The 22,118-nt window shown below is 34.8% G+C and overlaps 1 long non-coding RNA gene and 1 pseudogene across 1 annotated transcript; one reads left to right on the forward strand and one right to left on the reverse strand.

Annotated features, from left to right (window-relative positions):
* Window positions 1-1,010: 1,010 nt before the first annotated feature.
* LOC142629729 (alpha-galactosidase mel1-like) lies at window positions 1,011-7,387 on the forward strand (annotated as a pseudogene).
* Window positions 7,388-19,026: 11,639 nt separating this feature from the next.
* Window positions 19,027-19,678, reverse strand: LOC142627587 (uncharacterized). Its single transcript, XR_012842885.1, has 3 exons — window positions 19,481-19,678; window positions 19,249-19,341; window positions 19,027-19,155 (listed from the first exon to the last, which is right to left on the reverse strand). It is a non-coding gene; the product is annotated as an uncharacterized LOC142627587 (long non-coding RNA).
* Between the last annotated feature and the right edge of the window lie 2,440 nt (window positions 19,679-22,118).

Consider the following 22,118-nt stretch of genomic DNA (forward strand, 5'->3'; position numbering starts at 1 on the left):
TCTTCCTATATCTATGAATTTTATTGGACCCAAAAATGATACATTGGAAGACTAATAAAAAAATTATTTCTTTGACGACTTTTTATATTTCCTATAAAATTAGTGTTAAAAATTTTTAAAAATAGCTTATTAACAGTTTCTCTAAGAGCACCGTTAAGGACCATTTGTTTAATTATATATTCTTTATTGTTCTATATTTTAAAAAGTAGATTTTTTATTCATTTATTTTTTTATTAGATAATTGATAAGAATGATAGATAAAAAAAAATATCTATCACAAATACAAATACAAATGATAGATAAGAATGATTGATAAAGTATTCAATAATTTTCCTGGTAAAACTATTCACATTTGCATTCATTCATGCTTATGGTAATTTAAAATTTGAGAAAATATTACATAAATGGTATTCAAGAATCGGTACATAAAATTAGAATAAATCCTATTATTATCATCAATTTTGTGACATTAATGGTGCCACTAACTATACCATACAAGGTTTTTTTTTTTTTTTTTTTGCTGTTTTTACATGAAGCAATTTCCTTATTTTCCATGGAATAAAGCATTTTCCTTAAAGAAAACGCAACAGCTAGGAGATGAAATCACACAGTGACACCATTGATATCCCAACTCCCAATTACCTATTTCAAATATAGATGATTGTTAGTTGTAAACCTATTCATTCCTCCTATTATTATCATCAAATGTGTGACATTAAAGATTAACTCCATTTGTAAGTTTTTTATTTTATTTTTTTTTTTTTTATTATACAAGATAGAATTCTACTTTAGCCTAATCTAAGTATATATGTGTGTGAAGTTCTCTCCTGGAAATTTGAACCCCGGCTCTTGCCCCCCACACTCCACAAGCACTTATACTTGTGAAGTAACCATCGCACCAAGGGTGTGCGGTGGTATTTGCAAGGTATTCAAAACATGCAGAGGTTGTAGTATTTAAATAACACACTACTCTCCTCTGCTTGGCAGCTGAAAACTGGAAACCATCCATCATGATGAAGATGAAGATCATTGTTAATGTCTTCGCCTCTCTCTCTTTTCTATTCATTCTTCTAAATCCAACAAGGTGCTTTATCTTCTTCTTCTTCCTCTGTTCTATTCTGTTATATTATTCTCTTTCCTAATACTCCCAATATTGCATTGCATTTACACTTAATTATAATGATCAATTGCCAAGCTTTGAACATAAAGATATCATGCGATTTTATAACTGTTTGAACTTATTAATTATTCTCTTACATTAATTGCAGTTAAATTTCACTTACATTCTTTCTTTCTTTTTTTGAATCCTGGATCTCTCTGTTGAAAATGCTAGAGTTTCTTACAAAACTCTTGGCAAGTTAACCAATTTTAGGACCTTTGGAGTAGTAATAATAATAGAGGTTTTGGAAAGGGTTTTGGCGGGAATCTCTCTGCGCTTGCTATTTGCTAAATTATTTGCTATAGTTGCACAATCAATTATTTAGGTCTTCTTTATGTAACATTTTGGAGAATGAATTTTCTTGCATAATAGATTGAGATTGAATTCACCAAATGTTGCTCCCTTTAGCTCTCAATATGTTTTCCAACACAAAATTAGTTTCTTTGTACAAATTTCTTGATATCAGTGAAGATTAGTGCATAAACTATAAAAGTAGGTGTTAATATTATCTTTCAACTTTACAATCGACCCAGACTCCATAAAAGCCTTAGTCCTAAAAACTTTGGAACGGCTCATGGACCGGCTCACTTTGTTCAAGATTGAAAGAAAATAAATTATGAGTGTAGTATTTTTATGATTCGTATCTTTTTTTTTTTTTCTTTTTTGAATCATCTATTGAATTGTGTCAAAATTATGTGACATAGTTTATTGGTTTTATGAAGAAAATGATGTGAATAAATGGTGTCATGTTTTAGGGTATCGTCCAAAAATATATCTGATGTGAAATTAGTACATGCGAGCTCTCCACCTAGAGGTTGGAACTCCTATGATTCCTTTAGTTGGACCATTTCCGAAGAAGAGTTCTTGCAAAATGCTCAAATCATATCTGGGCATCTACTCTCAAGTGGACATGAGGTAGGAAGATTGGGGATACAAAATTCTCTATGTTACTTTTTTTTTTTTCGTCTTTATATTTCATCAATTACAATTTGTCAAATATTCCTTCTACTTTCCTTTTATAAGTAAAATACTCAAAATTTAAAATGAAAAATCAAATCCATATTGTGGATGAATATGTGTGTTAATATATATATTTGATAAGTAAGAAAATATTAAGTGAGGCCCAGCCAAAATGGGAATTTAACATTAATTTTTAAACATTATAATTAGTAGATACTGTTTATAAACTATATTTTTTACTAACATCTCGAGTCTAAGAGACTCGATTTTGGGCCTATAAATCAAGTCTCAAAGACTCGATTTTCATGATCGGATCAACTCTGATGTGCCATTTTTTCCACATGGACTCCACCTGGAAATCGAGTATCTGACACTCGATTTATATCTTTCACTTTGTTTTTTCTTATTTTCCTTCTCCTTTTTTTTTTTTTTTTTCCTGAGTTTCATTTCCTCTGTGCATCTGTTCTCCATGTCTCTCTCCTCACTACCTCTCCATCTGCTTCCTGCACAAGCTCAGCCACCACAGGCCCATCGTCGCCGACCCAGCAGCGCTACCCAGGTTTTTGGGATTTCTTAAATTTTTTTTTTTTGGGAGAGACTTGAAATTTTTTTGGTTTATAAATCGAGTCTCTAAGACTCGATTTCCAAGTGGACACCACGTGGATAAAATGCCACATTAGACGTGATAAACCATGGAAATCGAGTCTTTGAGACTCGATTTTAGCCCCCAAAATCGACTCTCTTAGACTCGAGATGTTAGTATTATATTAACTTTCGAAACAGTACCTACTAACTATATTCTTGAGCAATTATGGCTAATGGCCTATTTTTCCCGTGAGGCCCGGGTTCCAAAGATAACAAAGACAACTAGGGGGAACTGGCCCATCAGCTTCCTTACAAAAGATCCATCAAGGGATGGAAGAGATGGGTTGGGGTCCTTGAGTTGAAGAAAAAAAAAAGCCCAACGCCAACGGGCTAGCATATGGGCAAGTTCATTACCCAAAAAGGGCAAATCATTTTCTTTTTAATTCATTATCCAAATCAAAGATTGACATATTGATTAACTAATGGAACTGATTAGTTATGTTTTTTCCCCTTTCTTTTTATCTCTGCAATGTAGTATGTTGTGGTGGATTATCTATGGTATCGGAGAAAGGTGGAAGGTGCTAACCCTGACTCTCTAGGATTTGATGTAATTGACGAATGGGGGAGGATGGTCCCTGACCCAGATAGGTGGCCTTCCTCTAGAGATGGAAAAGGGTTCACTGAAGTAGCCAAGAAAGTGCATGACACGGGTTTGAAGTTTGGGATTCATGTTATGAGAGGAATAAGTACACAAGCAGTGAACGCAAACACCCTCATATTGGACACAAAATCGGTATTGTCAGAGCATTTTTCATTTATTTATAGTTACTTTATGAAAGAACAAGGAAGCACACTCAATTTTAAAGTTTAATCCTCAGAAATATGAACAATGTTATTGGAATATGTAATGCAAATAGCAAAAAAAAAAAAAAAGTGTCAAGAATAGTTAGCATTAGCAATAATTGCTTAAGCTTTTGTTTTGATATATTTATTTTTATCAGGGAGAGGCTTTTGAAGAGGGTCACAAAAAGTGGACTGCACAAGATATCGGGATTAAGGAAAGGCCATGTTCATGGATGCCACATGGTTTCATGAGTGTAAATACCACGTCGAGAGCAGGAGCTGCCTTCTTGAGGTCACTCTATACACAGTATGCTGAGTGGGGTGTTGATTTGGGTAATTAATTTGACCATTGTTACTGGAAAGTTGTCCTTCTTACTCTGTATGCATTGCTACAGCATATCATTTGAGACTGTTCTTGACATCCCATGAATTTGTGCATCTAGACACAATTTTTTTTGATATGTGCATGCTGTACAACCATAACTTTATACAAATATCTTTTGATTACAACAAATTCAATTGGACAGTCACATGTTTGGCAGCTCAATCTTTACCTTCCTCTTTCTAAGTTTGACATTGATTGCTTATGTATTCTTGTAGTGAAACTTGATTGTGTATAAGTTTGACATTGATTGCTTATGTATTCTTGTAGTGAAACTTGATTGTGTATTTGGTGCTGACTTGGATATGTATGAAATAGGCACTGTGTCAGAGGTAAGATGCATACTCTCTCTCTCTCTCCACAACTGTCACAGCTGCGATATTTTGGAGAAAATCTAAGGATACAACTTTTGTGCCATAACCCTGATGTGACTGGTGAGTGGTAAGAACAAATGATGGGTTTTAGTAAAAGGGATAGATATCCGGTCAGTCTACTACGTCAAAGTTTTGATAAAAATTGTGAAACTCAATAATTTGTTCAAAATTTGCTCTGTTGATTTATGCCTAGATTTTGAAGCAACTTGACCAACCCATATTGTATTCGCTGTCTCCTGGAACTGGTGTGACCCCAGAACTGGCCAAGGCTGTGAGTGGACTTGCGAACATGTATCGAATAACTGCGGATGATTGGGATTCATGGGGAGATGTTGTAAGTGCACAATTGCACCTGGACCCAAAGACAATTACGGGCTCAGGCCCAATGAGCCTTCAACAATAAAATTTGTAGATTGTGGGCTTGAAATCTAGGTTAGAGGTACTGAGAACTTGATAATAGGCTAAGAGTTACAAACACTTGTAAATAACAAATGGTAATTGCAAATAGACCTCCTCGGACGTAAGTCGAGGACTACTTCTGTATTATTTCTCTCTCTCTCTCTCTTCAAAGTTACAATTCTTAATTTCTTTCTTAGTTACCGACCGCCCCTTTTCTTTGGCATTCATCCCCCTTAAATACTTCTTTTCCTGATGCTTTATCCACGTGTTGCTCCAACCTCCTCCCCCCTAGATATTTCTTTTCTTAGTGCCTTTGAATAGTGACCAGAAGTTTCAGTTCTACTGTTCAGGAGTCACTTCCCCATTAATGCGGCCAGGGAGGTAGGTGCAGAGTCTTTAATGTGGAGGTGACAGCCTTTTCTTTTGGTATTTTTCTAACACCGATGTACCTCGAAGGTTCAGGGTTTCCTCCTTTAACCATTAGTCTTTCCAGAGTTGTGCCTTGACCTTCATAATGAAGCTCTGAGTTCTCTTGGATCTGTCCGAGGAGAAGCTCGCCCTTGGCTGTATCCTCGGACCCTCGGCGTATGGGCCAATTCGCAAAGCTAACAAATTCTTAACTTAGGAGCAGGTCGGCCCACCATGCTACAGTCCAAAGGCTCGTATGCCCACTTGGGTCTTTTTACTCCCCACAGATGTTGCGTCTCATTTCAATGTTTCAAGGTGCGAAGACGGTTCTGTTTTTGTTCAAGATTTCAGGAGTTTAGGTCACACTAATCATTATTTCTTTTCCATTTAATGCCTTTTTGATCTATGAATACTGAAAAACACAATTTTATTTATTTATTTTTTTACTAGGGACTTAGCTGCAGCTAATTTAATAGGAGCTGATGGCTTGCTGGGCAAGTCATGGCCTGACTTGGATATGCTACCACTAGGATGGCTTACCGATCCAGGTTATAAAAATTTTCTTGCTACTTTTCCTTCTAACATAAAATGAATAGTTTTCTTGTTACTTTTCCTTTCTCTCTCTTCTTTCTTTTAAAATTTAATATAATTTTCTGTCATATATAACACATTAGATTTATTAGCATCAGAGATTCAGGGCATATAGCTCCAAAAACATTTTAAGGAAATATTATTAATAAAAACTTCTTTTCTTTTCTACAAACAAAATCTTTTTTATTTGGTATTTAAAAATGTTTCGGATACACAAATCCATGAATATTCTTTTTTATTAGAAGCAGAGATGCAATGATTTAAAGATTAAAATTTGGAGACATGACCTACTTTGTCATCTATATCTTATAAACGAAAGAAATTTTTATTTATTTATTTAGTATGATCATTATTATATTTCTCTTATAATACATTTTATACATCAAGATAAACCTAACATTTCTTATTTAATTTATTGAAATGAATTAATTTGTATAATTTTATGTTTTCCTATTTTTAATTTTAAATGTGTAATATTTAATTTATTTAATAAAAACATTGATTTATATTGTTTAAAGAATGTGCATTCCAATTAGGGTAATGAGTAAAGTCTCTTGTGGTTAAATTAAAGACTTGGACTCAAATCTAACCTAAATAAAAAGGAATCTAATCAGTATCTTAACCTAACGATAAAAAACAATTATTATTTAGCTCACACTATAGGTTTCTATCACATTTATAAAACAATATTTATATAATATTAATTGAGATTAATATAATTTAAAACATATTATATAAAAATGAAAGAAAATATTTGTCTTCAATTATATAAAAATGACTTGATGAAATTTTCTTATATTTGAGAAAAATGATAAGTAGAATAAATCTCTTTTTTTTTTTTGCCTCTAGAATAACTTAGTTTAAAGACATGTTTTAAGTGTAAATTATACATGTATGTATATTACTTTTTTCTTTTGAAAAAATATGTGTATTATTTTGTGGATTTATAAATTATTGATCAATTTAACTCCAAAAAAATTTTCTAGCTCTGCTACCGGCCATTACAGAGTACTGTTAGATAAATCAATGAACTTAGTTATACATTTATTGGTTCTTGACGTAGCAGTTTCGAGTGGCAAATAGGCCCATCAGTCCATGCACTCAAATGTGCATTACTTCAAATTCAATCCTTACAAACAAAGAACTTGCCATTCCAAGTCCACTGAGTGACTTTTACCAAAACAGAGGTACTCTCTAGACTCTAGACCAAGTGGCATGGCTTCAGAAACAAGTTCTCCAACCTACTTCTTTACATCAGTGGACAGTTAATTAGATATTTTCAAAAGGCCCAGAATATTTATGCTTACATTTGACTGTTTAAGTTGAGCCTAGCCTAGACATATAATAAACTACAATTAACTTTAATTTTTTCAAATATTTTAGCTGCAAATGAAGGTCCACACAGAGCATCTAACCTTACTGCAGATGAGCAAAGAACTCAGGTATCTATATCAAAACAAAGAAGTTAGATCTCGATAACCCTTGAAATAACTAAGCACTCTATTTTGACCTTATCTTTCTTATTTTGACAGATTACATTGTGGTCTTATGGCTAAGTCTCCTCTCATGTTTGGAGGAGATGTGAGAAACCTTGACAACGCCACATACGACCTCATAACAAATGCTGTTTTGTTGGAGATAAATTCCTTTAGCTGAGGCAACATGGAGGCATGTGTACCCATCTAATCTTTTGTAGTCTTAGGAAATATAAGCTTTGTCTAAATAGCAACATAACATATTATTTAATTGTTTGTACAGTTTCCTTATATCACTAATGGAACTCGTTCTTGGATTGCAACTGGAAGAAATGGTAAGACTCCCCAACCAACACAGAACTCTAATTAGTAGAGCCTCATAGCTCTGCATTGCCCAAGTGCAAAGATTATTATTTTTTTTGAAGTGCATAATTCTATTCTTCACATTTTTTAATGATTTTTCGTGAATTAAAAAAACGAAAAAGAAAAAGAATAGTGCTATTCTTAACACTTTTTAATGATTATTCTTTCATGCTTTCTAGGAGAAATATATCTTGCATTTTTCAATGTAAACACTGATCAGACAGTAATAACTGCAATGACATCCGACCTGGCTAAGGTACTTCCTGGTAAAAACTTGAATTCCTGTAAGTGCCATGAACTATGGACTGGAAAAGACTTTGGGGTATTAAATCAGTCTCTATCAACGGCAGTAGAAGGCCATGGATGTGCACTATTTATCCTGAACTGTAGTTAGCATTGTGGATAAATTAAAACAAAGATGTAAGAAGGCAATGATAATTCTTTGTGAGAAATTTTGTTGGACTCTGTTTCTGATATCATTATGTATGTTTCCATTTAATCTTGGGAATCTCTCTCTTCTATGTTTTAGCGTTTCAGTGTCTTTTCTATTAGTTTTCTGAAGTTTAAAATTTTAGAAAATATTGCGAGAAATCTGTTGGACTCTGTTTTTGATACACCCTAGAATGATGCACATGTATCATTGTGCCTTTCCAGAGTTATCTATTGGCCATTGATTGAAAATAAATCTTGGGACATTATGCTGAAATCATGTAATATTATAAAATCCTTCACTAAGCATCAAATGTATCTTACCAGTCCCTAACTTCATTTTCTTCCATTTTTGGTAAACAATAACAACTGTGGAAGTATTTATGCAATTATCTTTGCTATTAAAGAGAAGCTCCTAATTCCTTGTTTCAATTCAAGGGTTCCCCACACCTTCGAAATATTACTTGGATGGAGTAGGTATATTTTCTGTTTACTACATGACACTTGCTCCTTTATCCTCACCACTCCTAAGATACCAACCACTGCTAAAATCAACAACAATTTCATATCACAAAGTGCAATATACCCACACAACAATGAGTGTAAAGGAAATTGATCATGAAAGAATACATATTTGGCATCAAGATTAGGCTCAACTTCCACTTAAAATTGGAACTTACCACAAATTCTATTATCAAGAATTTCACAATCTCATAAAGACCAATACCAATTAACCAAACCTATGGATAGTAGAGAACCGAATTTAAGGTATATAAGTTATCCTTCAGTTATATTATCACTATTTGATAATCCCTACAGATCTTTAATGGGGCTCCTAATTCTCTATTTTATTAACAAAACTAACTTTTAGGTCACATGTTTGCTAGCTTCAATTCATTCTTCAGTCTCTCTAATAATTCACATGTAGAAAGTTCTGTAGACAAACATTATAAACAAAACTGATAGAGAACATCATACAAACATATAAAGACAAAACAAACAATGGTCTTTATGAATTTAATTATTGTAGAAAGTTCTATAGACAAACATTATAAACAAAACTGATAAGAGAACATCATACAAACATATAAAGACAAAAAAGAAAAAAAAATACAATGGTTTTTATGAATTTAATTAAGAAAAACTGTATATCATGGTCTCACCAAATCTTCTATAAAAAAAATGGTCTCTCCAAAGGTTGGTTCATATCTTGAAATTTAAGAAAAATACTCTTTTTACTGGATCTACTTGTGACCTATTGAGATAAATATTGTATTTAAGAAAAATACTCTCTTTATAAAAATTAAAGTTAACTTTTTTTAATTGCTGAACTTATGTTTCGGGTATTACTCACACTTCATTTATTAGGATTGAAAGACTCCCTGCAAGACTTGTAAAAATATAAAATAATAAAATAACATCAAAGAACTATTTAATTGTTGATTCTGAATCGCAAAGCGCAGTCATGGCTCATCAGTTGCATTTGAAGAAGAGATGACCATAAATATATAGTTCAGAAATAGAGTTGTTTGTTCTGTTTGGACCCCTACAAACCAGATTCGTTTAACCTAAAGAATTAGCTAAGTAATTACTTAAGTTAATTATTCAGATCTAGATTAAACTCATGCAATCATATTACTTAGTATGGAAAAGTAGAGAAAACAGTAATATGATGACTCAGAAAAACTAATGAAACTAATCGTTTCAAGGTAAAAAACCTGGGAGGATTTAACCTAACTATCCTCAAGGTAAACAAATTCACTATAATAGAATGGAAGTTTACAATAGATTTGAACCCTAAATCTAAAGTTACCTCTTATAGAACTTACTAACACGACCACATACAACTCCGACTCCACGGCAAGGACGGAGTCAGAACTTTGAGTTAGAGTAGGGCGGTTTTACTATTAGTTGTGTGCAATAGTTTTAACTTCTGACTTAGCTACTTCTTAGTTGCTGAGATTTCTTTTTCAGTATGGGTAAGAACAAAATTATTTTGTTTAGAATTTTTTAAAGGGCAGGGTTGTTTATTTTGGATAAAATTGGTTTATTGAGCTTAATATTTTTAGTTTTATAATTGGTAATTTTTGTTGTTGAGCTATTTTTTTGGGGGCCGTTTCTATATTTTATTTTAGATTTTAGGTCTATAAATTTTTTATGGTCACTAAAATGAGGAAAATGCTAAATTCACAAACGTTTTTATAAATTAATGATATGATAAATGGTTACTAGTAAGTAAAAAAATGACGTGAGTAGTGGGTCCATATGCGAACTAATAAGAATTTGCTACCAAAACAGTTTGTAAAAATGTTGTAAAAAAGTTTGTAAGTATAGTATTACTCTTAAAAGAATTAATGATATTGTTTAAGGAAAACAAAATGTAATTTTATAGAACAAAATTGCTAAAATTAGTACACACACACACACACACACACATATATAATAATATTAAAAAAAATTGGGGAGGGGGGTGCCATTGCCCCCCTAGACCAATGATGGCTCAGTCCATGCTCCACGGACTCTTTTATCTTGGATTTGCTGAACACAAACTCCCACGTTTGTGATTTTGAGATCCCACTCAAAAGATTTAGATTATCAGCAGTTGTTGATCTTGTAGCAGCAACTTTAGATCTACCGGTTCTAATGGAATGGGAATGATTTTTGATAGTGACTTTGAAAGGAGAAGGCATAGTACCTTTTCGATCTCACAAGAGCAACTCCAAAGTCATAACAAAATGTGTCTTAGAGTTTCCTTTAAATACTATGTGAAATAGATCTAAAATTCTAATCACTTAATGGGCCTAACGGGTTGTTGGGCTGAACTTAAATTATGCGAAAACCCGTCTTTTGATCAGTCGAACCTGTTCTCTCAATTGATTGAACCTCGCATGTTTCAAATTTCTGAACTTACAGCTTCTTTTTTCTTGTATTCTGACTTGTAACACCTTGAGCATTGCCTAATAAATCCTATAGACTCTAAGATCTACATATAGACTCACGGTTTGCCAATTGTTCTAAACTGTTATGACCTAATAAGAGTAACATTTGAAGAAGGAAAAAATAAGGAATGACAAGATGATGTTGCAACTACTGCTTGAATATAGTTGCCCTCAATCGCAAATTACTTATTTTCTACTCTAATACTTAGTCATATGTCAAACAACCACTTTCGCAAAGATTCAAGAAAGACAATCAAAATGACTAATGCAATAGTTTCTAGATGAAAAAAAAAATACATAATGAAGATATATATATTTACTCTGATCTACCCACAACCTTTTGGCATAGAAAGAGACATGAGGTAGCTCTCCCATATGTCAAAGATTTCAATGAAAAGGATATCCCTACCAAAGCTCGACCTATCCAAATGAACCAAGAACTTATGGATACTTGCAGAGCAGAGATAGAGGACCTCCTTAAGAAAGGAATCATCAGGAAATCTAGGTCACCATGGTCTTGTCCAGCCTTTTATGTCCAGAAGAATGCTGAGATAGAAAGAGGTGTCCCTAGATTAGTCATCAACTACAAGCCCCTCAACAAAGTCTTAGAATGGGTAAGATACCCAATTCCCAACAAAAAGGACTTAGTCAACAGGCTTAGCAAAGCAATTGTTTTCAGCAAGTTTGATATGAAGAGTGGATTTTGGCAAATACTAATTAGAGAGCCTGATAGGTATAAAACAGTCTTCACCACACCCTTTGGACATTACAAATGGAACGTAATGCCCTTCGGTCTCAAAAATGCACCGTCTGAATTCCAAAATATCATGAATGAGATTTTTAATCCATTCTCTAGCCATGCCATTGTATACATCGATGATGTACTCATCTTCTCAGACTTTTTAGAACAACATAAGAAGCACCTAAGAGCATTTCTCAACACCATTAAGCTCAATGGTCTTGTTGTTTCCGCCCCCAAGATCAAACTTTTCCAAACTAGAGTTCGTTTCTTAGGATTTGATATTCATCATGGTGTTATCAAACCCATAGACAGAGCTATCCAGTTTGCGGATAAGTTTCCAAATGAAATCCTACACAAAACTCAGCTTCAGAGATTTCTAGGTTCTCTCAACTACATCTCAGATTTCTATCAAAATCTTAGATAGCAATGCAAGCTCCTTTTTGATAGACTTCGAATCAATCCATCTCCCTGGACTCCAGCCCATACCATAGTCGTCCAGCATATCAAACAGTATGTCAAAACCCTTCCTTGTTTAGGAATTCCCTCAGCCAATTCCTTCAAGATTGTTCAGACTGATGCCTCAAACATAGGTTATGGTGGCATCCTCCTCCAGCGTGCTAGTCCAAATTCTCCTGAACAGATAGTCTGTTTCCATTTGGGAATATGGACTCCCACTCAGATTAATTATAGTACTATTAAAAAAGAAATATTATCCATAGTACTATGCATCTCAAAGTTTCAAAGTGATCTTTTAAATCAAAAGTTTTTAATCAGGATTGATTGTAAATCTGTAAAACATGTTTTAGAAAAAGATGTTCAAAACATTGCATCAAAATAGATTTTTGCACGATGGCAAGCCATCCTTTCAGTTTTTGACTTTGATTTGGAATTCATTGAAGGAAATCAAAACAGCATCCCTGATTTCCTAACCCGTGAATTTTTGCAGAGTCATAGCCAAGATGTCCGGGAAGAAACCCGTACAACAACCCCAACCACCAAAATTGCCTAAACAGCAAAACCTTGTTGGTATTAGCCAAGCACAGAACCCAGGCAAACTTGTACCAATCACTCCTAGCCAAATTGTCCCATTATCCCAAGCCAAAAGCCCTAGACAGGATAACCCTGCTTCACCATCAAACATTGCCAATCGTTATTTGGTTTCAACAATTCCAAAACCAAATTATGAAAGGCCACCATATGGTCAACCCAGCTACAGCTCAGCCTTAGCCTCTCTAGCACCAACAGCAATCAACCCTTATCAAGTAGAAGAACCTTTTAGCCCTACCCGAACTCAAAGGCCTTCTTCCTATCTGACACAAAGAGGAAAATCTTTTTATGTCAAGAAATCTTTCACCCAGCATATCTCTTATATTGAACCACACCTAGTTCATATAACAGATCCCCTTGCCTTGGCCATGGAAGTTCTGCCACCAAACTGGCATTTCTTACCTAAACATACAGAGAAAAATATCCAGTTCTATAAGAGCATCTTCTCCCAGGAAAAGTCTGCTCAAATAGAAAATATCTTTAGCAAAGGGGACCCCCCCAGTAGTCCTCTATCACAAGTTCATCATCACAGGCTTTGTCAGTTGCAAAGAGTGGGGACAACATCCTTCTTTGTTAAGGATCCTCAGAAATTACAAATCTCCATCAGGCTCAGTACTCCATTACAGTTATTATGACTACATGGACGCCTTTGAAAAAGTCCTCTTTTTCCAGAACCAGAAATTTAATCACTCATGGTTCTTAATGTTTGGCAAAGATTTTCAGAGCCAAATCCCCTCCTGGTTCGTTAGATCCAAAAGTTTGAGGATAAAGGTGACTAGGTTGTGATCGTTAATTTAAACTTGTAACCCCAGAATCATGAATAGGTTGTTTAGAAGTTCCTCTTCTACCAGCAGTAGATGTTCTCAACCATCATCCATCCCAGAGATATCAGCAGATATAGGAATACTTAATTCGGAATCTTATGAGTTGTCCGATCTAGATCTAGACATAGGAGATTGGAATATCCCAAAAGTAACCACCAGCCAATTCTATAAGTCTTCATGGTCTTTGAGCAAAGCGTTCAAGTTAGACTACCATGTTAAGACCATAGAAAAAATTTATGGTATAAACAAGGAGTACGAAACGTGCTACTTGTTATCCCCTTCAACCATTTATAAGCATAAAGACAAAGGACATAACTTCCTACACATAGGACTTGTCCAGATCGGAGTTAAGCCACTCACTAGAAGAGGTTTGAACAGCTCAATCCTCATGGCCCTTAAAGATGCTCGTCACATCAGATTTGACGACATCCTCCTAGGAACCATAGAAACCAATCTTAGCAATGGACCCATCCATTTTAACTATTTCCCAGATTTCACTATCCATATCCATGATAGCACAGTCATCAAAGCCCTCACACTCAACATCAAGACCCATGGAACCCTCATGACACAGGGAACTAGCCAGATAGCCTTGATATACAAAGTATACTACAAGTGCATGAGAACGAACATGAATGTCAAAGCACTTGATAGGAGAAAGAAAGGTGAGACAACCCTCATCTAAACCACTGACCCTAGCGCCAAGATTAAGGTCCCAAGAACCCTCAAGCGGTCAAAAGTCACTTTCCTAGCCAACTGGATTATAGAGAATGAGAATCATACTCTACAGATCCAAAACCCAGCCCAGAATCCAGATCTAGAATTTGTCCAGCAACTAGCCGACGACATGGTTAGGTTAAGTTTTGACAGATCTAGGCTTAGCACTCCTCTAGACTATAAGTGTAGACCACCTCTAGATATACCCCGGTTTAGATCTCCAATAGATCTACAGCAGCCCCATAAGCAGTCACCTATCTACCTTAGAGATAGATTTGCATCCCAGTGTAGCTCAACCAGACCTCTAGGATCACCATTCCCAAGGTCTAGAAGAGATTTAGGTGTAAAGCTTCAGGGAGTTAGAACCAATTCCCAACTCACCACACCTTGCTACACAGCCAAACAAGATTCGATTGTCAACGAGGATGATGATCGTGAGCAATCCCCTCCATCCCCATCTGGAACTGATATGGAACAGCCTCCAGATCTGCAAGAGGAATCTCTGAACATTTTGGTCCTAAACAGAGAATTCGTTCCTGACCTAGAAGAATTAGGTAAGGAATTTAGTTCTGAAGAAAACAGGACTAAAAGAGAAGCCTACAAAGCCAATTATACCAAAGAACAAAAGGAAAAAGTATTAGAATCATGGACGACATTCATGAGGGAAATATTTCGTAATGTCCCCTTTTTTATATACTTCGAAAGGTATTTTGGCCAGCACAAGAAGTTTTGTGCCCTTACCAAAACTTGGACCTTAGATGAACCCAACCTAACTAAAGATATGGTTAGTCGTTCAACCCTTAAGTAGCCTCTAGTCAAGTCTCCCGCAACTAGCCTCAGTTATCCTAAGAACAAAACAGCCTTAGAAATAGTTGCCCAGAAACTAGAAGAATTAGCAAAGAAGAAACCAGCCGTTCCTTCGCCAAGTTCAACTAATCGGCTTAAGGTCTTAAACATCTGTACAACCTCTAGCAGTTCCTCCTCTGACTCGAAAAAAGAGAAAAAAACCTCTAGAAGCCAAATGGAAACATTTAAGAATGAAAAGGCTTGAAAACCGTGCTAGCAAACTCCATCGGCCAATTTCCAAAGCCTATAAAAAAGCCAAGCAGCTTAAGAAGAACATTCCTCAGAAACCAGGAAAATGTTTCAAGTGTGGCAAGCGTGACCATCTCAAGAAACATTGTGAAACCAAACCATCTCAAGTTGATAACCCAGTGGTCAAGTCCCAGGAGACTAGCCAAACCTTCCAACCTCTAATGCAGGAAACCAGTAAACCTGAACTAGGAAACTAGCCATCCAAGGTAGATCAAATCCACAATAGGTTTACCTAGTCCAAGAAGGAAATCACGACCGATGACCTTCAAAGAGAAGCCAAGGAAACCAAGTGTAAGATCATAACCTTAAAGCAAGAGCTCAATACTCTCCAAAAAACCCAACAGTTGGAAAACACTTCTCATCAAAGCAATGAGGAAGGTCCCTCAAATGATGAAGTACGTCAAACAGTTAACCCTATAGCTGACCTTATCCAAGAACCCAGCAAAGAATTGTTCTTAGATGCTATCACTAGGATTAACTTCCACAAGTGGTACTCCAAAGTCAAGATTGTCATTAGCAAAGATTTTGAATTCAAGATCATAGCCTTAATTGATTCAGGTGCTGATCTTAACTGCATTCAAGAAGGAATCATTCCCTCCAAATACTTCAAGAAGTCCAAAAAGAAATTGACTTCTGCAAGTGGAGGCAAAATGCAGATAGAATTCAAACTACCTAAAGCCCATGTTTGTCAAGATAAAATGTGTTTTAAAACCACATTTGTTCTTGTCAAAAACATGACAAACAAAGTCATCTTAGGAAATCCTTTCCTTTGCATGCTGTATCCTTTCACAGTGGATAACTACCCATCCCTTTGGCCAAACCATCAAGTTTAAGTTTCTTAGCGAACCAGTGTCTAGGAACATTAGCACTATCCAAGCTAACACTATCTCCAAAACCTTAAACCTGATCAGTGCCAAGTCCATACATCTTAAGTACCTTCAGGAGGCGATTAGATACAAGAAAGTTGAGGGCCAACTAGCTTGTAAAACCTATATATATATATATATATATATATATATATATATATATATATATATATATATATATATATATATATATATATATTCCTCAATTATAAATGACTTAAAGAGCAAATGATAATAGATGCTGGCAAAACCAACAATCTAATCCCATCCACAACTTGCAAAAATGTGCAATAAAGGTAAGTGACTAAAACACCTAGAGTTTATAAATAATTATGTTAGTTATTTAATAAATTTTATTACGATTGAATTTGTATATAGAAACTTATATTATAGAATTAATTACCCATTTATTGTTTCTAAAAAAATAGTATTAGGAATGGGCAAAACTTAGGTACAGTTTCTTAGGTGTAGTACCTTAGGTTCCCTACTTAAAAAGTTGACATTTGTCCAATTTAACCATCTTAACAAACGGCATTAAAACTAAAAAACTTTTTTTTTCCATCTCCCTTCTTTTTCCTTGTACTGCAACTGCAAAAGAACCCAGCTTCAGATTCAGATATTTTGAATTGTTGGATCTATGCCTTTTGTTGAAGAATAAAAAGATGAACTATGCTTTCTGCTCCAAATAAAGTAAAAAGCAAAAAGCACCGTGGAAATCCAATAGTCACTGTAACTAAAATCATATAAAACAATAAAAATAACTATAAAGATAGTGGAGATACTCCTTTTGAGAGAACAAAAAGGAAAACAAAGAAGCCATCAGCCCATCAAAAGCTATGCCATCTGCTTTCCCACGGTGCTTATCAAAAGCAAAAAAAAAAAAAAAAAGCCCCAGTAAAAAAATGACGAAGAAAGGAGAAAATAAAGAAGCCGGCGGTTTTTTATCGCCGGAGAAACTATGGAAACCCTAACTTTAACTATTCTAACACTAGATCTAGCCGGAAATCGGTGGTCCAGTAGGAGAAGAAGAGGTATTTCACCACGATGGAGCCGTCGGTCTCGAAGAGGTCGAGTTCTGCAGACAATCTGAGAGTGGCGACAGGCGATGGAGAAGGTGACGATTTTACTCAACGATCAAGAGCAAGTCTAGGAAGGAAGCTTTTTGCTTTTTCCCCCTTTCTTCCTTATTTGTTTACTGGGGATTTTTTGTTTGCTTTTGATGATGATATATATTTATTCTTCAGTGGAAGGCACAGATCCTACCATTTGAAAGATCTGAAGCTGTGGGTTCCTTGCAGTTGCAGTACAGAAAAGAAGGAAGAAGCACTACAACAAAATGTATTTTTAGTGAGGAAAAAATTCGTCACTAAAAGTCCAGTTTTTCGTCACTAAGAACCTTTAGCGACGAAATCGGACTTTTAGTGACGAAACTCATTTCGTCGCTGAAACCCCGTTGCTAAAAGTCCTAGCGACGAAAATTTTCATCACTAAAAGTCCGATTTGTTTTAAAAAGAAAAACCTTTAGCGACGAAAATATTTCGTCGCTAAATGTTTTCCTCACTAAAAACACTATTTAGTGACGAAAATATTTCGTCACTAAAAACACTTCAGTTTATTAAATCATATTTAGTGACGAACAATTTTGTCACTAAAACTATTTTCGGGTACATATAGCGACGAAAAAATTTGTCACTAAAACTATTTTTAAGAAAATCCAAGCACATATAGTGACGAAAATTTTTGTCACTAAAACCATTACTTACAAAATTTTGCTACATTTAGCGACGAAATATTTCGTCACTAAAACAATTTTTTGTTGCAATATTTGTGACGAAAAAATTCGTCACTAAAACTTATCTTCTGTTTTTATTTTTTTCATAGCTTTGATATTAACCTGTAACCTGTCATTACATTATTAAAACCTCAAATTTGAACAACACATTTATAAAAAAAGATCTATACATTCCACAAGTAAAAAATAAAAGAAGCATCCAATTCAAACTCCTTTCATACAATAAAAGTTTGCAATACATACAATAACTCAAGATGTTTTATAACAATACAAAAAGTGTAGCATAATATAATTAGAACTAATGAAAGATGTCCTCATATGTCTTCAAGTAATGCCAAAATTAAATCTCCTAAAAGCCACCAATAAGAAATCTGCACAAATATAAAAAAAATACTACATTAAAATCATAAAGTAAAAATATTAACTATGTTGTAAGAAACATTTCTAACAATGCATTAAGAGTAGCCACACCAATGAATTAAAATCACAACTCCTAATTTATAAGTTGTAGAAAGCAAATATAGATTTTCAAATGTAATATAAAGTACTAACCAATAAGTGTTTTAACTTGAAGATGAACCACCCCCATAGGTAAGAGCATCATCATAACCCTTGCTTCTCAAAAAGTTAAGAATATTCTGTTGGACCTCTTCTTGCTTAGCTCGTGCCTCTTGCTCCTTAGCTCGTGCCTCTTGCTCCCTAGCTCGCTCCCTAACTCGCTCCTCTTGGTCCCTAGCTCTTGCCTCTTTGAGCTCAATTATCTCATTTTCTAACCGTTGGATATACTCCACCGAGGAACTAGATGAAGCGGTGGTTACTAGAGAAGAAGAAGGTCTCATGCCAAGTCCTTTTACAATACCGGACTTCTTCTTAAAAACCAAGTTTGAGATCTCCTCTTGTGTAAGGGGAATTGCATTAGGATCTTGACAATGATCCTCTTGCACTTTGAGAATAGTTTCGTATCATTTGAAAGAGAGAAAGAAACAAACAATCACAACATTAATACTACATATGTTATAGCTTTACAAACATGATAGGGATGGAATGCTACACATACATATGTCACTTCATCCTCATGGTGTATCCACATATTTGTATTTGGATTGAAATGAACATCTTTGAAGATTTTTGCCAATTCAGGAACTTGACCGCCATTATTATTTGTCTGATTAATATACATTCGAGGGTTAGATAGATATAGTTAATTAATCACAACATGTAATATATTGAGGTTTAAGAAAATGAAAAAAACATTCACCTCCTCATCAACCCTAACAGCAAGTGCCTTTGTCCCGCATCTATGTTTGCCTGAAGTTTTCTTCCTATTTTCAGAGTTCTTTCTTGATTTTTCCTAATACAGAACATTCAAGATACTTACTAAATCATGAATAAAACAGTATACATTTACTTCATCTAAGTATTAAGTTAATCATTTGACAACATAATATAGTAAACATTGGATAATAAAAATATACGCATAAATAATTTACCAGCCAATCCTTATTAGTCCATTTCCCATCAATGAGTCCAGTCCACTGCTCAAGTGTGGCATTCTTTGGCGGGTGGCTTCTTGCATAGTTAGCACCATGAGATTCTACAAGCTTTTTATAAGTTTGATGCAACTTGTTGGAGTTGCAACTCAATAATCTTCCACATTTTGTATTTAATGCTTTTGTTACCAAGTTGAAATCTCCGTGTAGCTCAAACTGATCCTGTAAAATGAAGTGTATATGTATTATAAAAATATTATTATATAAATTTAATATGCTTAATGAAAACAAAGACAAGTTAGACATTATCAATGTAAATTTACTGCTATATTTTGAAGCACCACATCTCTAGTAGCAACATCAACACTTTTCCAATTTTTCACATTGTAATTAGACAAATTACTTCGCACTTGTACGCCAATTTGATTGACAAGCTTGCACGCATTCTTCCCAATAGGAGCATCATACTCTGCAGCTATACGTACTGGCAGCTTACCACTTTTTTCAACAAATGCCCGTACTGCTATACCTCGTGTTGTTTCACGGGTATTTCTACTAGCCGATCCTATTTAAACATTATCAATGTTAAATTAAGTGAAGTATAATCTCAATAGTAAATTAAGTGAAGTATAATCTCTATGTAATTACCAACCGTGCTAGTTAATGCATCGGTAGCCTGCGCCTCTGCACTAGAAGAACTTTGGGCAAGAGGATTTGCCTCAGGAGGTGTTTCCGTAGATTGGACCATCGGAATAGATGCCTCACCTCGCGAGAGTGTAAGCCGTCCTGGTGCCATCTGTAACTCACAAATATACATTTAATGAAACAACAAAGTCATTACAAATAATGGAACAAAATTATTATCATCTATTGTACCCTATAGAACATCTATTGTACCTTATGGATTATAGAATTAGATGACTCATCATCATTGTCATCGTCACCAATAGGTGGTACATAATCATCATCTACCATAACACTAGCTCTACTTCTTTTCCCTTTTGCACAATTGGACTAAGCAGAATCCTTTAGAGAAGTTGAGATGTGCTTCAATCCCAAAGCATCAATTCTCTCTTGGTTTTGCCTCATTCTATCCAATCTTGCCATCTCATACCTTGGTATATTATGAGCGTATCTGGCATTTTTGGGCATTTTTTGAAACTATGTATTGACATGAAAGATAAGTACAATTGCTACTAACTTAACATCATATTCTACACCATTATCCATATCAAGCAACTCACAAGTGCAAAATTTGAATACAATTGCTACTAACTCAACATAACAAATGACCACATCAATATCCATATCAAGTTCAAGATAAGTACAAAACATCTTAATAACAATTACTACTAACTTTACATATCATAGTCCATACCATTATCCATATCAAGCAATTCACAAGTGCTAAGTTTGAACACAATTACTAAAACCTCAACACAAAAAATGGCCACATCAATATCCATATCAAGTTCAAGATAAGTACAAAACTTTAAAACAATTGTTACTTAGACAAGCATAAAACTTTAAGACAAACACACAACATTTAAGACAATTATTATGAACTCTACATATCATAATCCATATCAAGATCAACATCAGGTATGTCATGCACTTCATTTTGATTAGCATCTCCTGAAGTTCCACGTTCAAGAACAACCTCAGTTTCAACATCACCCATACAATACTCAATAATATTATCCTCAACATTGACAGAGACAACATCAAGAATCGCTTCTTGTTGAAATGCGTCACTATCTTCTGTATTATCATTGGATTCTCTACCCCCGACTTCCGGGGCATCAAACACTCCCCTATGTTGGATGAATTGCACAATTTTCCAAGGTTCACCCAATTTGGTATCTTGAAGGTAGAAAACTTGTCTCGCTTGACTAGAAAGTATAAAAGGGTCATTTTCATACCACCGACTTGTAACATCAATGCTTGTGCAGTGTGTATCAGTTCTTATCGTTCTCCTTCGACCATTGGTACCGGTATTGTACCATTCACACTGGAACAAAACAACTTTATGACGAAACACATACTCCAATTCCCAAATTTTGCACACATGACCATAGAAGTCGTGCATTTCTCCTTCATGGTCCCCTTCGGTACATACACCACTGTTTTGGGTTACACGACGATTGTCTAGGTACCTTGTATGAAACTTTACACCAATGACCATACAAACTGTGTACTCCTTCACATGCGGCTTAGGACCATTTGCTAATGACCATTTGCTAATGACCATAACTGTTTAGTTGCTTCTGGTGACTCGCTAACTTTCAATCTATTCATTTATAATGATATACAACAAGTGATATTAATTAGTAATAAGCAATGACGAAACTATTTAAATGTTTAATTTCTATTTGTGTGATTAAGTTTCAAATGTCTTACATGTTCTCTGAACCACTTGGGAAACTCTTGTCGTTGGATTTGAGTTATGGTTTCACCAGTAGGATTATGCAATGTGCTTTTGTGTTCACTATTAAAACTAAGGTGATTTATTTTCAGCTAAGTATTGCAGATAATATTCAAAACTTAATCAAACAATACATGCACATGAAATCACATACTTTAAATAAGGCTCTAACTCAGGACTATTGTACAACAAGTACCAATGAGCAGTATTAAG

The sequence above is a fragment of the Castanea sativa genome, chromosome 3 (genome assembly GCF_040712315.1).
Source record: "Castanea sativa cultivar Marrone di Chiusa Pesio chromosome 3, ASM4071231v1".
Taxonomy (NCBI): Eukaryota; Viridiplantae; Streptophyta; class Magnoliopsida; order Fagales; family Fagaceae; genus Castanea; species Castanea sativa.